Source organism: Dermacentor silvarum, chromosome 4, assembly GCF_013339745.2.
Source record: "Dermacentor silvarum isolate Dsil-2018 chromosome 4, BIME_Dsil_1.4, whole genome shotgun sequence".
NCBI lineage: Eukaryota > Metazoa > Arthropoda > Arachnida > Ixodida > Ixodidae > Dermacentor > Dermacentor silvarum.
Genome location: NC_051157.2, coordinates 22,416,067 through 22,437,750, shown reverse-complemented (window position 1 = coordinate 22,437,750; position 21,684 = coordinate 22,416,067). Strand labels below are relative to the sequence as shown.

At 47.8% G+C, this 21,684-nt stretch overlaps 1 long non-coding RNA gene across 1 annotated transcript in view; it reads left to right on the top strand.

The window, feature by feature from the left end:
* The window catches only part of LOC119449628 (uncharacterized), a 203,036-nt gene that overhangs the window by 97,730 nt on the left and 83,622 nt on the right, over positions 1–21,684 (top strand). The window contains exon 3 of the long non-coding RNA XR_005191243.2: positions 5,281–5,354. This is a non-coding gene — a long non-coding RNA (uncharacterized LOC119449628). The remainder of the gene's footprint in view (positions 1–5,280; positions 5,355–21,684) is intronic.

Sequence of the window (21,684 nt, the reverse complement as noted above, 5' to 3'; positions counted from 1 at the left end):
AACACGCGGCGCCGGTCCCAGTATTTACAGGAGCACTTCCCGCCGCTTCGACCATCAATCAACTCTCGTTCGTCCGGCAGGCGAGGTCTCGAGCGCGTGGCGTTTCCGCTTCCCCGCACGAGTCCGCGCGCTTTTCTCTCTCTCTCTCTCTCTCTCTCTCTTTTTTTTTTTTTTTTGTACGTTTCCGTGTGTGGTTCTCGTTCTCTTCTTCATCGAGGCTGTGTGACACGGCGACGAGAGAAGTTCGATGTTGCTGTTCCCTTAGCGCGGCCTTCGTCTCGCTGTTTCTGTGCTCGGAATCTAGAAGAACACCCTCTTCTTCTTCACCTCACTCTTCCTGGTCGCTTTTTTTTCTGTCTTTTTTTTTTTTTGTATGCCATTGCTATCGGCAACTAATGGAACGAAGGAGGAGCCAGAAAAAAAAAAAGAAAAAAAAAAGCCGCAAGACACGTACGCAAAACGAAACAAAATGTTATGTTCTTTTTTTTTTTTTTTGTTCTTTTTTTCCGCGTAGGAGCTGCAGAAGTATCATTCATGGATGCAACGATACTTCAGCTGCTGGTATTACAACATGCTCGCGTTATACCCGTTGCATACTCTTGCAGTTCCCTCCTGTCGGTGAGCATGCCAGCGTGTAAAAAATCCTTCGTGCACGTGGAGGAAGAAAGTGATCTGCGGCGCGGCCCCGAATGTGTCACATTTCTTTATTTTTCACCCGACGTTTCACCCTTTCTCTGTCACCACTTCTTTTCTACGCATTCACGTTTTGTTTATATAACAAGCGTTCCTCCTCTCTGAATATTACTCTGTAATAACGATATTTTGCATTAAACATGTTTGTTACGTAAGAAGGATTCCTTTGCAACCTGTAATATACGAGTGATTTGGTGTACACTCGTGGTGCGTTGCTCAAGTTAGCAGGAAGTCTATAACCGAATCTTCTTCCTCTCTCCCTGAGTCTCAAATGCTCTCCATTGTTATATGAGCATCTGACAGGGACCGTCTCATGGTAATCCTGACGCCATAGCTCAATGACTGATCCACTTGCATCGTGGCTGCACCAGCTCCCACACGCGCCAGCGCTCACCGGTTTTCGTCTAACGTTTGCCCTCTAGCGGTTGTGGCCCATTGAGGAATGTCACACTTAAGTTCGGAATCACTCCGATTTCGTAAAATACATAAAAATGCAAGTGTTTGTCTAAATTCTAAACACGCAATCGGGGTGCGTGCTTGCAGCTATCTCTCTCCCTCTCTCTCTCCCTCTCTCTCTCCCTCTCCCTCTATCTCTCCCTCTCCCTCTCCCTCTCTCTCTCTCTCTCTCTCTGTGCGTGTGCGTGTACGTACGCGCGTCTTAAAATCCAGCTTTATTGACTAATAATCATGACAGGCCGAATTGCCGCACGCGTTATCGGTGCTTCTGGCTGACTGCTTTCAATATTCGCTGAGCCCGCAGGCGCCGGCCATTCGCGACCAGCTCTTGCGTGGGAAGCGCTTTCACCATTTTGCCGCTGATTGGCTGAGTCAATCTATACACTCAGCAGTGCGGTATAGCGCTTTCGGGATGTAGGGTCTAGCCGATTGGTTTATACCACGTGCAATAACATGTAAAATAAGTCATTTGCATACGTTCACCAATGTTCTTAGACGAGAGGACTTTATCGCGTTAACAGCTGGAATTTTCGGTAATCGCAATACGCAGCCATATAGAATGACGTATCATAACTATATTCTTCATATAAGCGATCTGGTTGCATTTAAAGCTCCTCGACCTTATCGCGAAGTTCGATTCGAATACTGGAAACAATGAGCACTGACATATTTGCATAAGTCTAATCGATCCCGCCACATGGTTTTGCGGTATTGTTTTCTTTTTCCTCTCGCATTTTTGGCTATAGCTCTAACGCATAACTTCACATTCGCGCTATTACCAGTCTCCGCCTTCTTTCTTCCGCAAATACATTCGCGTCGGAAAATCTCTGGAGTGCCTCTGTTCTTTTTGGTGTTAACAAAAGTAAGATAAAGATATATTTGAGATTGTCCCGTGTTAGTTTTTTAGCCATACGCCTATCTAGTTTTGTTCGTAAACTTTTATGCAATGCTGAATGTTCTCGATAAGCGTAATAAGCAATGGAGTGTGGTTGTGTTCGCTATCCTTCTTGGAACAATATCAATTTACTACGCGTTGATGTTTGTTTCCTCTGAAATGAATGCCAGTGTGTAAATTTACACTACGCTCAACAAACACGGATTAACACGCACAATTTCATGGCGCCTAAATTTTCCCCTCACAAATTCATAAATACCAGCAATTCCCCTCATATATTCATCAAGTCCATCAAGGCGGTCCCGTAGAGCTTCTTGCAGGAAAATTCCGAAAGAGCATGAACGGCGAGCCTCTTTATTTCCACGATAAACTGCTCGATGGTCTCACTTGACTCCTGGTTCAGTCGGTGTAGATGTAGTATACCGCTCGGTGACCGCAGACTGCTTTGCAGCGTATAGCACTCTCTTGTGGCACTTTCGTGGCATCTTCATACTTGACGTCCTTTTAAAGGCAACAGCGCTACCAAAGAAGGTGCGCACAGTGTGCACACTAAACAGCAAAAAGAGAGATAATCATCACAGGCACGTTTCATGCGATTACAACAAACGGGAAAGAATATATTTGGCACACTCTACACACGCGCGAGACATTTGCCGAATTGAGAAAGAAAAAGAGAACGCTGGCCGTGATCTATTTTGCCACAGAGAACATTGCTCGTTGTCGGCCTTGTTTACGGTGCGCTTTCGCCGTTGCCTGAAACCGGCGCATTAACTCTTTTCTTGCACTCCTAGCGAGATTAAAGTTCACCGCTGAAGTTTCCGGAAAATAAAGGAGGAACAGAGCTATAAGATAAATGAACTACGGCTTGCGCTCAGTTCGATAGAATTCATGACGTGCTTCTGTGTATCGCTACCTTCTCATTTCGTGCATTTTTTTTTCTTTTTTCGTTTGCTAACTTTCTTTTAAACGAAGAGGGAGGGGAAAGAACGAAAACGAAACGACGTATAGTGAGAGTCTGGGCAAATGATTTTCTGCACGCCACGCTTGGAGATCGCGTATGCGAAAAAGTAGAAGACGAAGAAAAAAAAAAAAAAAAACTAGTCATCATGAGCGCGGTTTACTCGGCGCCGATGCGCTGGTCGTCAAAGACGACCTTTCGTGCACCACTCTGGGCAAGAAGCGCACCGACGCGGCAGAATGCTTCGCGTTATGTAAAAAGAGCAACGACGTCTTTTGCAATTCTTGTTTCGTTGCCGCTTCTTTTGAGAAAGTAAAACAACTACAGGGCGAGTTAGATGGGCGTAAGCGTCTGTGGCACACACAAGACTAAAATGCATTGCGGCAACGAAGAACTCAGGTTAGGAGAAAAATCGTGCAGAGGGAATGGCTGTATACTTGTAGAAAGGAGAGCGGGTGTTTTCGTAAGCGCTGTGGAAAGTGGGAAAGGATCCGGCCTAATGATCCGTTTTATGAACCTCTGCCAGCCATCGCCTCGGCTGCAGAGTCCGCTAGGCGGCTCTTTTATCGTCCTGGACGATGCCGTTTTTGGCGCAAGACAAAACAGAAGTCGGGCCGAGCCGGGAGAAAAAAAAAACAACTAAGCGTATTTAATAAAGTGTCTAATAGGGTCCGCTCACGCGACGGCGCGGTGGTTCGCTTCGATACTCGAGCTCGCTGGCGGCGCGGTCCGAGCGCGCAGAAAGCCCGCTTATACATGTATGCGAACAGAAGCGTTCGCGCCAGCGGTCACCGCCGTTTGCGCCCCCTGATGGCGTCTAATGACGACCTTCCTTCTCCGCAGTCGGCAGCAATGGCCGATGGGAATGCCTCGCGAACGAAACGATCCTTTCGGCGGTCAGCGTTCTGCTGCCCGCCCTCGAACCGCGGAATGGCGGGCGAGGCGTCAACGGTCGCGGTCGCACCGTCTGTGCTAGTGTAGCTATAGAGGTGGTCGGTCGTTAGAGGTTGCACGGTGTGGTTAAAGAGCTCTTGTTTTTTCTTTATTCCTCGTTTTCTCCTTGCATTTCTATGTTGTTTAGTGCGTTAGCATTAGAAGTCTTGTAGTGGAAAGTGTATGTGTGTGGAGGGTGGGGAGCCGGTCTCGTGATATATACCGTCAGTTTCACTTCACTCCTCAATGAGGCATGACGTGTGTCGAGCACCACCTTGCAATTTGGTGAACGCGGTTTAAATCATGGTTACGATACCTCAAAGAGGTGCGACCCAATGCTAACGCATTTCTCACGCATTTACCGCTAAATCTTCACAGACATTTTTTCTTACTAGTATTTTTACGAAGACCAGATTACGGGGCTCGCCGCAGGCTCACACGTGCTAATTTGCGACATCGCTCGAAAGCGCTCTGCGTGATACATTCGGGAGCCGAAGTGTAGAGACTGTGGCATCAACAAATAATTGAATGTCTTCTAGCACAGCCATGCAATCTGAACCGATACATTGCATTCGGTGAACAGGCGCACGTAGGCTGTACCATTTGATTTCAGCCTGTGCATGTGCCTGGGTTTCAAGGAAAAACCAGCTTCTTTCGCGGTATCTATGGTTACCGGACTTTTGCTCTTGACTTGCTTGTGTGGAAACTTTGTGAATCGACTTAAATGCTGATTATATATAATAAAGGGTAAAATTTGAAGCCAGAGCAAATTTTTCCTAGAGCATTTGCGCAAGGATGTTCTTATTGAATCATTGACCTGAGCATTATGAATTAACGTACATAATTTTCTATTCGAATCACAATTAGTCAATTCGTGACTACTTAATCAAGTGCCTGATGAAATCTAACTGATTGGACATGTAATCACGTACAGACAAGTACATTATGACCTTAGCAAACTCGCATGCGCACTGTTGTAGCTCACGTGTTTTAAACTGTAAAGAAAAGTAGATGCATTAAGCAGTGATTTATCCTATTGTACAAGGCCGGCGTGAGGGCTGGATGTTGCGTGAAGGGGAAGACAGAAGCAGGAGTATTGCTAGGCGTGCATATGGAAGAGCACTGTCAAAACATGCCGTGCAGGACTGATGATTGCCTGCCTCAGTAAGGCAGCGTATGGAGGCCTCCGCTGGGCGGAGGAAGCTATAACGAATCAGGCCAGTAAAACAAGCGTTCGTACTGCCACTAAATGTTTGCTGCTTCGTTGCTTGCCCTTACTGATTTCACTGCTCTCAGCTTGGTTCACGCCCGTATATATGTATTCGCTTTCTCTTGTCTCTCGCAGAACGTGACATGGGACGCTGAATGGACTGTCGTCAGTTGGTCAGCTCCTGTGTTTCCGCCCTCGCTGACAAACCGGTAAGCTCACGCACGACTCGCCTTTCCTACGTGGCCGCGATGCGTCTTGCCAGCGTAGCAGCACGGCAGCAGCAGCTCTCCCTGCAGGCGCTTTGATGCGTCATCGTTAACCTCTGTCGAGAGACATCTGCGCATGGCGTCATGCATTACGTGAGCCACACCGAGCGAATCATTCCATCATTTTTTTTTGTTTCATTCTTATAAGGACTTTTTTATATACAACGTTTTTTCCTCCTCCCTGAACACAGAACTATGGTATCAATGCCTGGCGACATCCGGTCATTACCCAAACAAACATTTTTGAATGTCTTAGAATGATCTCCTTATTTGTAGAATCGACTACATTGTTTTATTGCACGTTCATTTCTTTACGACGCATTTTCTTTCTTTACTTGCCGTTGTTTATTTGTGCTTGAAACATGTTTTCTTGCATGTTCACTTGCTTTGACACTGTTTATTTGTACTATGTACCTACTTTGGTGATAGCCCGTTTTTATCTTATTGAAATAGTAATAAACAGAGGAGTAGTTGCCGCCGTTTGCTGGCGACGGCTGCCCCTTTATGCTTGATCAATAATATGGGATAAAATAAAAGAAGGTAGACAGTCTTGCATTAGGCAATGCTTAAACAGAAGAACGTGTAACACACTAACAGTAAAATGTTATTTTGCAAAGTTCTTCGTTGTAAATAAGTCCCTGGATCGCTTGTATACACATGCATATATATAAATATATAGTTACAAAAATAGAAGCGCGTAGGAAAAACATATAACAGGACTTTATTGACGTTTCGGCCGGGGTCCGGCCTTCATCAAGAGCTTGATGAAGGCCTATTTCTGTACCGGCTCCTGAGATTATTTGCTTAACTGGTATAGATATATTGCTGCGTATATACATTTGTGGGTGTATTTATTTTTTCGCTATAAATCTACCACTTCTGAGTCAGCACTCGTGCATTACCTTACTTAGTCCTCGTCTGATTTAGTTGTGTTTGTACTATAGTAAGCTACAAAGGGTTTATAAGTGTCGGTTATTGGGTTCCTCACGTGGGCCTTCGTCCTATAACACGAGATGACGAACGTGGCTCTCTTAAATCGGCGCTCTCACGTCCATAAACTCTTTCACCCGGCTCTTTCTTCTGAGACCCGTTCTTTGTCAGCACAGGGCCCAGAAGAAAGGCCCGAGAAGTTCTCTACAGTCTCCTGCAGGAACCCAGCTTTTAACAGCTCAGACGTGTTTACGGCGCCGATTAAGTAGGATCGCTGAGAGGTCGGCGGCCCGTGTGGCGCCGCCATCTTTCTTTAGTGGCTTCTTCTTTCTCTTTTTTTCTTTCTTTCTCTCTGTCTCTGCCCGCGCTGGCTGCGTAGTGCGGTGGGATAAAGTTTATGATGAACTGACCCCGGCCTTCGAGCAGCCGCACAGAAAGAACGGAAGCGTGCTATTCTAACGGCCCCGCTGTGCTGGGCGGTGTGCTCAAAGGAGCTCTCTGAGTTACCGGGCGCTCTTCCCAAGCGGTCACCCGTAGCACACATTTTAGCGCAGCGGACGCTGCGGAGCCGGGAACGTTGTTGCACCGTCGCCGTTAATTTTCTTTGTTGTCGGCAGGCACGGTGGCTGTGGTAAAGTTGCGTACATGCGAAGCGCAAGAAAAACTTTATGCTCTAGGGTGCGGGGAAGCTTCGGCGCTGTGTACCCCGTACTTGCCTTTTTCTCATATTAAAAAAAAATTATATGTGTCAGTTTTTGTATGATCATTCTGCCAGTGCTCTGCCGTATGTTGGTTACTTGTTTCAAGGTATGCAACAGCACCCACGTCTTCCAGTTCTTAGCCCTCTGTCGCCACTCTGGAAGCTTTTGCTAACCAGTCCACTGTATCCCTCCGCATCATTTAAAAAAAAAAATGCCCTTTGCCAGACTTTGTTTCTAGTTAACTTTTCTTTCTCTTTTTTTATCTTCTTTTTTTATTTGTCCTCGCTTCTATAAATTTCGTGCACATGACATTTTTACTGCCGCCCAACTCTTCGCCATTCAGCTCGCCAACTCTTACCATAGATCTGCAGTTTTCTTTTTTTCTTATTTCTCGCTTGCGTCGTTACATTTAAGCGGCGGCCCTTGTGAGGCCATCATCTCGCCGCCTTTCTTCGCATCGGGTGGTCCGCGTCCTTCTTTCTTTTGGTCTTGTTTTCGCCGGTGAACAAAGCGCACACCGTCAGGCAGAGACCATCCCTAGCTTAGCACATTAGCGCAGCAGCCGTGGGCGGAACCCGGTAATTTTCGCCGCTTTGTTTCTCGCGGTTCCATCTTACCTTACTCTTTCAAAGAGTAAGAACAAGAAAAAAAATAAATAAAACGGTCAGGACGCATAAGTTTCTCTAGATGGTGCGTATATGTGTACAGTCCGGTCCACTGTTATATAGTGAACACGTGAGTGAAAAGCGCGCGCCGATTTTCCCGTCTTGCAGCACATGACTAATGGTTGGCGGTGCCATCACTTTTTTATATACACCTGTGCAGTGCATTAATTGACGTGGCTTTAGCTGATATACTTTGAAGTTGGCACTTAATTTCAGCATCAAATAATGAACATTTGTGCTGAGGCCAGAGAGAAAGTCAGCAATGTTATAGGCGCACATTAGAGTGTTCCTTTAAGGATAGCGAACCCCACCGTATACAGCCTCCTGCATTTTAGCTATATCGCGCGAGAACGTTATAGTATGGTCGTACGTTGTGGCATTAGACGACTCTTGCACAGGAGAGTGCTTAGTGCACTTGAGAGTACTTGTGCCAGTCTCGCTGCTCAAAAGGCGCTAAAATGAGACGTGATGGACGCTCGCGCGATATAGCTAAAAAGGCGGGAGGCTGTATACATATCTCGCGTGCATGGGTGGTATCCTACCAGCCCGTTCGGAGGAACCACTTATTCGCTGTCTCGTTAGAGGGACACTGACGAGGAATGTTAAGTTGGATTGGTAAATTTCACTAGAGTAAATTACACACAGAGTAACTATAAAATGCGCTGAAACAAACGGCGGTTTTGAAGCTCCCGGGCGCTATAGCGTCTCGGGACGTAATGACATTCGTACAGCGTCTGCTCAGGACTATAGTGTACAGTTTCATCGCTGAAAGAAAAGTTGAAAAAAAAAAAAAACAAGGAAAGAATAACGAAAGATTACATTGCAATCTAAAAAATAAAAAAAAAATAAAAAAACCCAGTTCTCACACCGGCGAGCTGTGAAAATGTTTACTTGTCAAGAACGGTTCTAACGTGCACCAGTAAATTGAAATCCCCGACGTATTACATAAGCACAAGCGCTGACTAACGTTGCACGCTGGGCTTGTTGGTATAACATGATGGAGGCAAAAGGCGTAGCGCATCAGTCAAGAGGACGCAAGAGGAAGAACACAGACAACACACACGTTTGGCGCTAACTTTCAACAAGATTTTATACGGGATCACAGCTATACATATATACCACTGTCTCGCCTGCAATAGAACAAGTGCTTCGAGCAACCTGATAGCATTATTATTATTATTTATTATTTATTATTATAGTTAGCATTATTATTTTTTTTTTCACTTCCCAGTCTGTAGCGAGATGTGCTATCAGGTTGCTCGAAGCACGTGTTCTATTGCAGGCGAGAGTGGTAAATATGTATGCTGTGATCCCGCATAAAAACTTGTTGTTGAAAGTTAGCACCAAACGTGTGTGTTGTCTGTGTTCTTCCTCTTGTGTCCTGTGTCTGATGCGCTACGCCTTTTGCCTCCAGCAAGCGCTGAGGTTCGTACGCGGAAGTAAATAAGGGGAAGCTTTGCCTCCTGCTTTGTCCGCTAATAAGCAGCCATTTTACGTCGAAGAAATGCAAATCGAGTCTTCATAAAATGCTTCGCCTGACGAAACAAAGTTAGCGTTGCTCTGTGCTGCTCACCATGGCGGGAGGTGCAAGGTGTCGTTGATCAGATTTAACTCCGTGGAAATCGCCTCGTGAACTTATCGAAAATAGCACTCGTTTCTCGGCGTCGCAATAGCCGAGGATTCGAATTGTACTGTAGCCACTCCTCACTTACTCGTTATTGAGAGGAGATCTTGGCCATTCCCCAGCTGTCGTGCTGGGAAAATAGTGCTTGTACCGTGTTTTCCTATTCTTGTGTTGGTCCTTCTGAGAGCTCATCCTCGAGAATGCTTTCCAACTCGCCCAATGCGCAATTCTTTTTTTTTTTTTTGCAACATCTTACCGATGTAGAAGAAAAGCGAGAACATCTTTGTAGGGGACCAACTCTGGCCTATATTGATTAGCTACCCGAAGCACCGTAGGTGCCCCAAACAGGACGATTACGCTCACTCCCTATATACTTGCTACTGATATGAATGACGTCACTTTAAGAAGAAAGACATGTATTCTAGCATTGCGGGTTTCGTATTATTCGAACGGAGAGTATGCAGAATAATTTCGTAGTCCGTATCGCTTCCGGGGGAACAAAACGGAAAAAAACATTCGCAATTGTGAGGACCAACCTTTCGGCGGAGATATTTATTCACGTATGCATAAAGTAAACGAATTATATCCTGGACTTAAGTTAACGAGAAATAGCCTCACAAATGTATGCTAGTCATTGCGCAAGCTTAAAGAACGTTACGCAAAACGCTTCTTCCGTTTGCAGGATTTGGATTGATTACAGATTCCTTAATAACGGCCGCACACGTACGTAGGCTCACTCCCGAGTACGCGGCTCGGGCCTGAAGCCGCGACACAGCAACTGTCACGATGTCGCAAAGCCTTCAGTGCGACGGGGTGTAGAATCTTGATCTATTGCTGGCACCAGGAGCAGCTTCTTCGAGCCACGCGCGGATGCGGCTGAAACTCTGAGGCGAGGAGGTCGGATGAAGGTGGAGGGGGAAAAGGAGGAAATGGTCGCCCGAGGACGTCGTCTCCTCCCCGCGGCGTAAATCTTCGGCGCGTCGCGCGCTTCTCGCGACTGGCGCCACTACGGATGAAAGGAAGGCAACGGAAGAGGGAGGAGAATCAGGGATGGCGGAAGAAAGGGGGAGGGGGGGAGGACTTTGGAAGATGCTTTATGTGTTATTGGCTGCAATTTACGTTATGTGCGCAGAGAAACGTAAAGGAATGCGCGTCCGCTCGACAGCGCGGCGCGCTGAGCGAAAAACGCCGTCGCTGGGATAAAAAGAAAAGAGAAGAATTAAGAAAAAAAAAAAAAAACTTGGCAGGAACGTGGCCTGAGGCGGAGGAGAGCGTGTGCGGGTGAGGGGCTCTGTGTTTGTGTGCGAGATGGCGCGGGAGACCACGCGTATGATTTAGGGAGCTACAAGGAACTGCTCTTATGGGAAACAGCTTCGGTGCGCGCTGGCGCACGCACGCACCGCACATACAAATCGATACAAATACACGGGCGCACAAAACGTACACACTCTGTACGCTGCGTTGCTCGAGCTCTCTGTGTTGGGCCCAGGGAGGGTGGAGGATAGAATTTAGTATAGACGCAGCGCGCTGCCGAAGCGACGCGAAATGAAGGAACGCCTGAAGACGCACTAGAGCGGGAGCGCAGAAACAGACAGGAGTAGCATATAGGTATGAACCGAGGAACTAATACCGACGTGACAAAAAATAAAGATAAGAAAGACTCTCCTATAGCTTTGGTACACTGTGCCCCCCTTTGACGTTATGCTCTTACTGCCCGACGTCTGTAGCTTGCCCGGGTTTTCGTGTGTGCGTTCTTCTGTTTGTTCGCGAATAAATGAGCGTGTGGGCGGGTGCTTTAGTGAGCTAGTGAGCCCATTTCTCGGAGGGGCCAGCCAGTCGGTTTCGCTTTACCGCCGGCAGCTGTACGTGTGTGTGTGTGTGTGTGTGTGTGTGTGTGTGTGTGTGTGTGTGTGTGTGTGTGTGTGTGTGTGTGTGTGTGTGTGTGTGTGTGTGTGTGTGTGTGTGTGTGTGTGTGTGTGTGTGTGTGTGTGTGTGTGTGTGTGTGTGTGTGTGTGTGTGTGTGTGTGTGTGTGTGTGTGTGTTTGCGCGTGCGTACGATAAAAACTGAGGAGCTGAAGCCGTAGCGACGGCAAGAAATATCGCCGTGCGCTTCTTCTTCACCTCCTCTCCCGAGTGCAAGCCAAGGAGGCCAGCTCGCTCGAACGGCACCCCTGAGATGTGCCGCGCGGCCTCTGGTGCTCTGGGGGGCCTTATGAGCACGCTTAGATTAACGGGGCCGCCGTTAACTTTGATATGAAGCCTAAACTGCTTCTCCTCCGGCGCTGCACGCGAGTTTCTTTTCTGCAAATTTACTGCTGCCGGCAAAGGTTGGAAGCAAGAACAGCGAGACCCGCGAGTGTTAGACCACTTGAGAAATGCAGCCGTCTTCTTGCTTCCCTTTTCTCTGTTTCATTCGTTTTCGGAATGAACGCTTCAGGCAATTATTTATTCTCTACTTTAGTTTCTTTTTTTTTTATTTCTCGCTGCCTATGCAGATGCGAGGCGTTCGTTTTGTCGGGCCCGTGAGAGCGCTTTCGATTAAATTGTCCTCTCTCTCTATCTCTCTCTCTCTCTCTCTCTCTATATATATATATATATATATATATATATATATATATCGTACTATGGTCTCGTCACTGGAGCTTCATGAAGCGGGCAGCGCGACAAACAGCCCTAGGTCACGTGGCATGGTCTCTGTACCTGCCGCTTCGACTCTTGAATTAACAATGCGTATGAAGCGATTTGGTGAAATGGTATTAGACGGCACACACATGGAAGGGAAATTTGAAAGCGCCGGTAGTAATACGGCGAAATAACCCGGTGAGGAAGAAACGAGAAGGCCTGCATATGTTAATCCGAACTTAAAGGAAAGCGATCTCACGTATAATTCGTTTTCTCCGTGCTCGAAATCGACTCGTTGCGTCGAGCGTTTTCTCCAGAGTCGGCGATGCCGACCAAATGCGGATAAACCACTTACGAATAATGACGTTAGCGCTACGAAATTATTGTTCGTAATAAAAGGGAATAATGAGGGCCGTTTCTATGGTTCATTAATCTCAATTGCGTGCGCAGTGCGCTCGATTAAAGTTGTTCTGCAGGGACCAACTTTTGCGCCTCAAGTCTTTTCAACGATGGCTATAGAACGCGGGAAGCTTATCTCTGCCGCGGGTTGAGTTTTTCAAGCGCGCGTAGCTCTTCCACTGCCCTTCGCCTCCAATGGCTGGGTCGGCGAACTAGGTTTAGCGCAGTCTCTCGAAATGGGTGTCTCAGAATTATTTATTCTTCCAGGAAATGGCGCCCGGTACATTTATTCTCGGTCTCTTCTTTGGCGCGGGATTACCTAACCGATCATTATATAGCGCGTGGCTCATCGATCAAAATCGAGGCGTACCATGAAATTTAGATAAACTCCTTCAAGAAATTAAAGTTAACTTTGCACAACTTGGGCGCCGATAACAAAACAAGAATAATGTTGCTAGAAATTGTTTTCCGCGGACTACGTAATTTTCGTTTTACTAAATCTTGGATTTACTTGGGGACGAGTAATGAATCAACTTCAGAAAGCGCAGTTAATGGGACCTTGTCTCATGAGTTAATGCTTCTTCGGGCGTAATCTTCCTTTGTACCACGTCGTACATAGAACGAACCAATGTAAAGAAGTTATCCTGCGCTCACTTCAAATAACTTGTCTGCAGAAAGCAACATCAGAGTAAAGAGAGGAACTAAATTTGTGCGTATGCCCAGGGCCTTCTTGCCGCTGTATCACTCGTCTCTTCCTATCATCTGTCGTAATCAAACCACCTGCTGAAACTCCTTGACTTTTGGTTCTCGTTTCCGGCACACAGTTCCTCAGATGCCAACTCCACGCAGCCATCTCGAGCACCTTCTGTGTCACTGTCCTTCCTTTGACAACGACGTACTCTCCAAGCTAAAATCAACCTGTTAGATAACAGAATGCTCTCGGAAGAAAAGATCCTTGGGCCATGGCCTATGCATTCTTACATGAAAAAAGCCACAAAAGCCTTTCTGCAGTTCGTGAAGAACACTGGATTATACGAACGCTTGTGACAGCGGAGATTCTTCAGTGACTGTCTCTGTGAATGACTATTATTTTTTTTCTCCTTATCTATTCTTCCCCTTCCCCCTCCCCAAGTGTAGGGTAGCCAACCGGGCACGTCCTCGGTTAGCGTCCCTACCTTTCGCTCTTAATTTCTCTCTCTCTCTCTCTCAGCATATACACAGTTCAGCCACTTGCCTCTTGTTCGACTTCTTTGTCGGAATCGTGATCGCTCTATATACAGCACTGTTTTTCGTGCAACCATCTTGTATAAGCTCGGTCTCACAGGTTACTTCGCATATTCAGCTGCTTCTGTGTTGTCTACATTGTGCTGGTCTGTTTTCTTTTTCTTTTTTTTTTTTGTGCTGGTCCGTTTTTATTTATCTTTTTATTGCACGTTCCTTTTCTTGTGTCAACCATATCCCGTATTTCTCTACCGACCGCTATTTTTATAAGCTTTTTTTATTTGTGCGTGCGTGCGTGCGTGCGTGCGTGTGTGTGTGTGTGTGTGTGTGTGTGTGTGTGTGTGTGTGTGTGTGTGTGTGTGTGTGTGTGTGTGTGTGTGTGTGTGTGTGTGTGTGTGTGTGTGTGTGTGTGTGTGTGTGTGTGTGTGTGTGTATTCGCCTAGCGAGCGTGGAAGGAGCGCTATTTCAACTGATCCGTTGATGAGACAGTGATCCAAAGTACGCGCGTCGCTAGCACATGGAGAAGCAATTTGGTCACCGCTCGCGCATTCCGTTTACTTTCTGGGGCGCGCACACACACACGCGCACACACAGGCGCACACACACACGCACACACACACGCACACACACATGCGCGCACACACACACACGCACTCTCTCTCTCTCTCACACACGCGCACGCACGCACGCACGCACGCATAGGCTGCCACCGTTTAGCGGTACTTTAACATGCCTCTCATAGATATGAATTGGAGTACGCGGCGACTGTCACGCGCAGACTGCTCCCCCTGTTACACAGATTTGCGACTTGCACGATTCTTAGGAGTTGTCATTCTCTGTGGGCTTTAATTATGCGAATACGCGCAATGCTTGCGAACATCGGTTCTCTTTTGGGAATCTCTCGCGGCCACGCATCAGTGCCTCTTTTGTAATGTTTGTCTCGCTGCCTGGATTGCGCGAAGCGTCGCTGCCTATCGCGTTTGATAACAATGTTTACATTTCTTCTCTTCTCTTTTCTTTCTTTCTTGCCATCATTGCGTTCCTGAGATTTACCGGCTCCCTACACCGTACTGCATTGTAGCCGCCGTGCAAGGCGTGATTCTTATTTCGCACCGGCCTCTGACTGTGGTCGCTGTTTGGGGAGAGAGAGAGAGCGGGAAAAAAGAAAACAAGGCAGACATGGTGCTGAAAAAAAAAAAACGAAGAATAAAAGGGACTCGGAGCAATCTGAGAGCACGCACTTGTGTGGGCTCTCCCTGCACGGTTACTCTTTCGTGACGCCAGCGCACGAACTATAGCCAAGCAGCAAGCTGTTACAGACCTGCACTTTCGCAGAACCGACGAATCAACACGCATGGGACCCGTTATGTTAGTCGGTGCGTGTCGTCCCTGCATAAGGGACCCAAGGAGTGATAGGCTTGAGGTTAATAACGGTAACTAAATGGAAATGATGAGTGGGAGTGTGGTGTTTGAAACAGCGACGATGTTCGAGGGAACGGGTTACTCGTTGGAAAGAAACCAGAACGTGGGCGCAACATCGCATTCCAATCACATCGCACCGGAAAGAGGGAGTTTGCTTGTTTATTCGTTCTGCTATTTTTTTTTCCGAAGTCGCAGGTAACGAAGCGGGCCGTTCAGTCGTTTCCCTCGCTAATGGGCTTCTCTCAATTCCTGATGAGGCTCGCGCGGAATCCTGCGCCGCTTTCCGGCGACGCGCTTGAGAGCGAGCAAAAATAAATTAATAAAAAAAATGGTTCTAGCATGCCGCAACCGAAGAGGAAGAACGCTTGCGTAAGTTCACCCGAAAATAAATAAAGAAATCAAACCACGCGAGCTTCACGCTCCGCGGCAAGGCGACGTACGCCGTTAAACACGAAGAAACTTCACCAAAGCGGTTGGGAGTAGTACGACTCCTGCAGGAGGAGTGAAAGAAAGACGCACGAGCAGGCACGAGCGCGTCCTGCTTGTGCTCTTTCTCTGCATGCCGGGACTGTGCTGCGGGAAAGCCGTCTTGCGAGGGGGAAGCGGGAGCTAGATGAGGGTCGGATAGGAGTGCTGAGGTGGGAGTGGTGCGGCGCTGTGTCGTATTGTTTGAGATTTGCCGGCTGCCGTTTCAGGCTGTCGGCGCGAGCCGACGAGCGCGTTCCTCCGGAGAGAACAGATAAGAAATCGTGGGGGAAAGGGGTGCATCTCTCCTACCGGTGGTGGTGATGGCGTCCGCTTCTGCTGCTGCTCTCGATGGTGTTGTTGGCGGCAGCCAGTTCGCGAGACCCATGCCGTCGCCAGCCACTGCCGCGAAAGCTCGCCTGCTCCCCGCCTTTCCCTTTCACGTGGAAGGGAAGGCCTCGAGGTAGGGCGGCGGAAAATTTACGATCTGTTGGCGGCCCCGGCAGTCGTTGTCTTTTTGCTCTTGTTCCCTCGTCGTTGTGTAGCTGGCAGTCGTTGTTGTCGCCTCGATTTTCGCTTTCACCCGTTGTTGCTGCTTCAGTTACGGTTGCTCCTTCCCTGGTCTTCTTACTTCGTTACTGGTTGCTGCCAGGAGTTGTCCCTGCTTATCTTCTCGCCCGGCTCTCATTGCTTTTCGCGAACCTGGTTCTTGTTGCTCTCGGAACGTGCGCTTTTGTTGCTGTCAGCGCGTTGGTATCTATATAAACCAGAGGACGACGGCCCCCTGTCTCTACGCTCTCGGAAGAAGAGACAGGCTTCCAGTAGTGCAGTGTGCTGCTTCGTATCTGTCGAATTGTTGCTTGTTTGCTTTATTTATTGGTTTCTCTTTACTGATGTTGTTATTTGGCTTGCTGTTTGGTTCTTCTGCTACACTTCCTCCTCTCGTAAACGGCGCTGTTCTTTTAATCTGCTTCTGCATCTTTCTTGTCCGCACGTCTTTGACATTCGAGCGTAGTTTAGTCAAAAGCTGCGAATGTAAAAGCGTGTCAGCGTGAGTTGCAGCAATGTTCGTTGTGATCACGAGTCCAACAGAAGGAAGAAACCGAGGAGATGGCAGACACCGACGTCACCTTGACGTCGTGCGTTATGCAGTAACCCTGCAATGAACCTTAGGAGAAAGCGAGAGAAAAGGACGTCTATTAATTAAAATCGTGTACATATATTAATTGGAACGTTGTTTAAAAGCACTCCTCCTCCCGCCCTATCTGAGGCTGCAAAAGTTGCATTTCGAACTAAGAAGTATGACATTGTCGCGAAGATAGGCCGCTGGCCAGTGAAGAAACCATCTTCTTTATTGCCTTCGAGGGTGTACAGTACCACGGTACCAACAAGGACAAAAAAGGCGACATGGACAAGCGCTGACTTCCAACTGAACTTCGTTATCGAAAACATTGAAATACATACAAAGGCAAAGCTGGGCTCTGGTTATCAAGAGCAAACAAGATACAACGAAGGGAGAAAGAGCAACCATTAGAAAAGAGTAAACACCAAAGAACGTCCTTCTTTAGTGTGCAGAGTTCCTACTGGCGACGCATAAGTAATGTATGCTTTCTGATACGGTGATAAAATATCGCGAGCAGATAGTGCTAATAGTGATAGAGCTAATAAACTCCCAGCCATGCGAGACTAAAGAAATTTGGATTTGCATACTGCAACCAACGTCTCATGCGGGATAAAGAGCCAACGTTGCTGTCATCTTTCTTAAAAAGCGTTTTCCCCTCGCTTCTCTCTCTCAATATATATATATATATATATATATATATATATATATATATATAGAGAGAGAGAGGAAGAATGGACGCGTTATTCTGGTAATTTCTGAAAAAGGGACAGCAAACTGTTTTGCGAACACTGATGCAGTAATATCGGAAAGATGCGATCTAGTAACATTGCGCCAATGCAGCTACTGAGATTTCCGCGTGAATAAGCATATATGCATATAATCGCCGTTACGGTTGCAAAAACCTTTCCAAGCTAGCCTATTCTCCTATTAATTTTCCTTATTTAGAGGTTAACCAGTCGTTAGGTCCGATGATCACCTCGCAACCGCAGATTGCAAAAATAATTCTCGTGTCTTTTCGTTTTCTACTGTTTGTTTTTCTTCTCCCAATGAAGGACAATAAAAAACGGAAATATATATTTTAAAAAATGAGTCCCGGTCTACATAGTCTTATTCTGTAGGAAAGATAATCTGAAAGTGGTGGGGAATAGATCGAGTAAACTAAAAACTCGCAAACTTACAAAACTCACACGTGGCATTGGCCGTAGGAGGAGAGGAGAATTCGAAGTCGAGTATTTTATTTGTGTATCTCGTGGAAGCAATAGCCATATTTCTTGCCATATACCTTCTTTTACCTGTCTGCGATATTTGTCACGACCCCCCAAGGCACACGTGCGATTTCGATCGACTTGGGCGAGCCGCCTTATCCGTTGCATTCGCGCATTTGTCGTCTCGCATGTGCATTGCGAAACGAACATCCCGAACCTTAGGTCCGCATTTCAGTGTCCTGATCATTTTCTTTCTCCAGCGACATGTGCGGGACTTCTTGATCTCTCTCTCTCATATATATATATATATATATATATATATATATATATATATAATTTTTTCTGGCAACAGTGTATGTACCTCCACCCTTGTCAAGGCTTTCTTTCTCGAGCGGTGGTGAGTGACCACTCTCTTTTTATGATTCTCAGGCCCAATTTTTAAGGTGTCTTTACGCCAACGAGTCTCTGACATGTACGTTTTTTTTTTTCTTCTTCTTTTTTCGTATCCTTGAGTGAAACTACTCCGGAGCTAGCCACGTGTATAGCACTCGGGGCTTGAAAGCGGCGTCGATGACCCTTGAGCCCGTCTGCTGTAATTTATTTCGGTGCATAGTCACAGACAGAATGTTCGCAAAGGCACAAGATTCTGCACTCACTGGCATGTAATTCTGTGCTAAGCAAGTGTCTTCACGGTGACACCAGTGACACTTCGTGACTACCGGTTTCATTAAATAAGTGTCTGTTTAGTCGGGGTTAAGCTGCGTAAAAGTGTTTAATTGAATTGGGAGACTTCCCTGATTCACTTTTTCGGTTGGGCCTGTTTGAGCATGGCGAATAAACAAGCGTTGTGGTTGCGGTACTTTGGAAATGATCGCTACAGCGATATGCTACCGTGGTATGTAGGGAAAATCGCATATTTATACCAATGAGACGTCTCTTTTCCTGGTCGCTCTTTGCTCGTTCTTCTCATTCTGTTTCGGCAACTCTTTATCAGCAAGGGACAGAGAGAGCTAGAGGTTAATGAGATGCAAAAGGCAGAGAGGTTAACCGGAAGACAGATATACATTTTTCTGCCCTGCACTGGGGAAGGGGTAAGGGGAGACAGAAAGATTTTTAAAACTGCACTCATCGAAAGAGAGGGAGATGACAAAAAAAAAAAGAATAAAGAAATCGGGGTAGCTTGCACTAGTGGCGCAAGGCTAAAGACACAGAGGAGCTGATCGGTTCCTTGCTGTTCCTGGATATATGAAGTGTGGCTAAGTTATACGAAATAATGCCAAGTGATGTTAAGTTATACGAAGTGTCTAAGCATTTCCTCGTAGTCCGTTGCATCGGGGAACGCCTCGCGAAGCACCTGCAGTCCGAGCACACGTAGGGGAAGTGGGGCGAAAGCTATGCACAGTGTACGGGCGGCGCGCAGCAGACGACACGCCGGGATGACGTCACGGCGCATGCACAGTAGCGCGCAGCTGGTGGGAGCTCGGCTGAGCCGCCGCCAGAAGTGCCTGCTGCAGTCACGGACACCGCGAGCGTTCGGCGCTAATGCGGGGAAACGGAGAAGCGCGGATGGCATCGGCAGCACCTCTGCGCGTTGCCTAGTTGGTGCTGCTACAATTTGTTTCTCTCCCTCTCGCTCTCATTTTCTATATCTGTCTCTCGAGCATAGCGCGCGACGCGCGCAGTCTCTCTCGCTCTCATTTTCTCTTTCTCTCTCTTGAGCATAGCGCACGACGCTCCGCGAGGTGTTGCTAGGCAACGCAGTGGCAGGCGACACACATTACGCCCGGCTTAAACTTTAAGCTCCGCTGTCTAAAAAAAAAAGGTTGCGTATTACCAGAGGGTGACGTCATTGCCCAAGAGTGATGTAGTTGGTCGAGCACCGTGGCAGGCGTGCGCGGCGTCGTGGTGCGGACTGTGATGGCAGCTGGGCGCTCAACCATTGCCATCTCGAACGAACTCGCTACTGACCCACGAAACGTAAAAACATTAATGTTATGTTTCTTATCCTCACTCACTCACTCACTCACTCACTCACTCACTCACTCACTCACTCACTCACTCACTCACTCACTCACTCACTCACTCACTCACTCACTCACTCACTCTTTTTCCAATTCAGCATTTATTTATACTGCTCTCGCATACTTCATATATACTTCATATTCATCAGTGCTGGAGGCCGGCAGAGCCAATATGCAGATTGTGTTCAGTCGAACTCAGACCTAGACGCACTCGCCTATAATCGCTCAAGGCCCTTTCCGGTAACGCTCACTTTCAGTCCATCTCGCTTACACTTGTGGAAAGAGTTATGCAGGTATGCCCTCTCGCGACTGATTGGGCGTTTCTGTTCGTGTTTCAGGTTGTCCGCCGCTCGCTCTAGCTCCTCGGCGGCAACAAGTTTCGATTACACATGTTTATACAGCCAGCCCTCGAGCATCCTAATTCCACCGGTCGGGCTTCGATAACGCGGCACTGGCGTAGTGGCCGCGGACAGATACGGTGTCGGTGTATCTGCGCAGCAGGCCTTCGCAGCGACTCATTTGCCTCCGGAGAAAGTTTCCTTCGCCGGGCGTTTCACACTGACGTCGTTGGTGCCACAGTGCTGTGCCCCACGGCGACTCCGCAGGGCTCTCGGGTCCCGTGGGGGAGGGTGAAGGCAGAAAGATTAGCGCGACCTGGCCGCGGTGTGTGTCATCCGGGGGCTGAGCAGGCCAGAGAGCCTTCTCGTCGGGGGCTGCTCCGAGTGATCTCTCCTCTCCGGTCGCTCGGCAGGGACCTTAATGAGCAAGGCGTAATTACAAGGTTAACGCCTGCGTCCGCGCGCGCTCGGCTTTTCCCCGCTCTCTATAATTAGTTCCTGCTAGGCGAGCCCTCGTTCTCTCCGTCTCGCTCTCTCCTTCCTTCGAGCGAGGTTCTTCTGCCTAGTTAGCGACCCCGCGTCCGCGACTCATCACGCAACTTCCTCAGCGGCCGGTGTCACCCGCAGCCAGCTTGCCCCCCTCACCCGCTAGCTCCCCGCAAGCGCTATCTCTCTTGCTCTCATTTCCTCGACCCTCCATTCGCTCTCGCGCTGAAAGCGGATAAAGAATTCATTAGGCCAAACTTACGATCGTCACGGTGGCTTCTGGGCGTGCTGAGCGAATCTACCGGGACGTTTCTTCTTCGCGCATTCGTTCGTTCCGGCCAATTTTCGCCGACCTTTGCTTTTTTCTACGCGCAGATCCCTCAGCATTTTGGCGACACTTGTACTTTCGATAAATAATGTCGATCGGTGGTGCGCCAAGACGACGCGCGCTGCTGAGCGGACTTACGTACGCAAATTTTTACGCGTCCGCTCATTGGAAGAACTTCTTGGGCGAGTGTGTCGGAAGACCGGCACGTTTTTTTTTTTTTCTTTTTTTTTTTTCTTTTTTTTTTTTTTTGCGCTGTTCCCGGAATAACGCACTCGAAGCTCGCGCTCTCACTAAGTCTCAACTTTTGTTGGTGTTTCCAGCCTTTGGCGTTGTCGTCTTTTCGGTGCGTACCGAATGTGTATCGTGCGCCCACGGAGGTCGGCTTCCGCCGTCTTCTCAAAGCATATATAATCTTCGCTTTTCGTCGCTCATTACTGGCGATCATAAGTGATGACTTCGGTATGTCAGCTGTAATTTTGTTAATTGTCATTCGCGCAACTACTGGCGTTCGCGTGTTGTGGTGTCAAGCCCGCCAACTCTGCGCGCTTGTTTGGCAATGCAAGCTAAGTGCTCTGGCGTAAAGAAAATGTGCGGCGATGGCTTAGCAAGAGTTGTGCGCAGAGACGTGATGCCAATACTTTGTAATTTCACGAGTACAGAGCGAGCAGTGCCCTGAAAGTTCCTGCGCTGTTACATGTGTGCCCGTAGGTGACACCGGGCCAC